This window comes from Arachis duranensis, chromosome 5 (assembly GCF_000817695.3).
Source record: "Arachis duranensis cultivar V14167 chromosome 5, aradu.V14167.gnm2.J7QH, whole genome shotgun sequence".
NCBI classification, from domain to species: Eukaryota; Viridiplantae; Streptophyta; class Magnoliopsida; order Fabales; family Fabaceae; genus Arachis; species Arachis duranensis.
Genome location: NC_029776.3, coordinates 44,805,063 through 44,806,064, shown reverse-complemented (window position 1 = coordinate 44,806,064; position 1,002 = coordinate 44,805,063).

Below are 1,002 nucleotides of genomic sequence, written 5' to 3'. Positions count from 1 at the left end.
TAGTAATGCCCTTCGGGCTGAAGAACGCAGGGGCAACCTACCAGAGGCTAATGAACAAAGTGTTCTCAGAGCACATCGGATCACGGCTGGAGGTATATGTCGACGACATGCTGGTAAAGACACAAGAAGACAAAAACTTGCTGACCGACCTCACCAGTATCTTCGGTACCTCAGAAAACACAACATGAGACTTAACCCGACAAAGTGCACCTTCGCCACAGAGGCCGGAAAGTTCTTAGGCTTCATGCTGACTCAAAGGGGCATCGAAGCAAACCCGGACAAATGCCAAGCGATACTCAATATGAAGAGCCCGACGTGTGTCAAAGAAGTACAACAACTGAATGGAAGGCTAGCCGCCCTATCAAGATTCTTGGCAGGATCAGCGATAAAATCGCTACCTCTCTACTCACTCCTAAAGAAAGGGAAACCCTTCTCATGGACCCCGGAGTGCGAAAAAGCCTTTCAAGAATTCAAGGAATTCCTCGGGCAGCCACCAATCCTAACCCGACCTTTAAAGGGAGAAGAACTCGTACTATACCTCTCGGTTGGAAATCGAGCAGTCGCTTCGGCGTTAATACGAGAAAATGACCAAGGACAACGCCCCATATACTTTGTAAGCAAGGCACTACAAGGGGCCGAATTAAACAATCAGAAGATAGAAAAATTCGCCTACGCCCTAGTGTTCACAGCTCGGAGGCTCCGTCCCTACTTTCAAGCCCACACCATCAAAGTCCGGACAAACCAACCCATGAGACACATCCTGCAAAAAACAGACCTGGCAGGACGAATACTGCAATGGGCGGTGGAACTGTCCGAGTTCGACCTCCAGTATGAAAACCGGACTGCCATAAAATCTCAGTATCTAGCCGACTTCATCGCAGAATACACTGAGACCCCTGGAACCCCACTCTCATGGAACCTGTATGTCGGCGGGTCCTCAAACAAAACAGGAAGCGGAGCCGGGGTTATACCCGAAAGCGACCAAGGAACACGGATAGAACT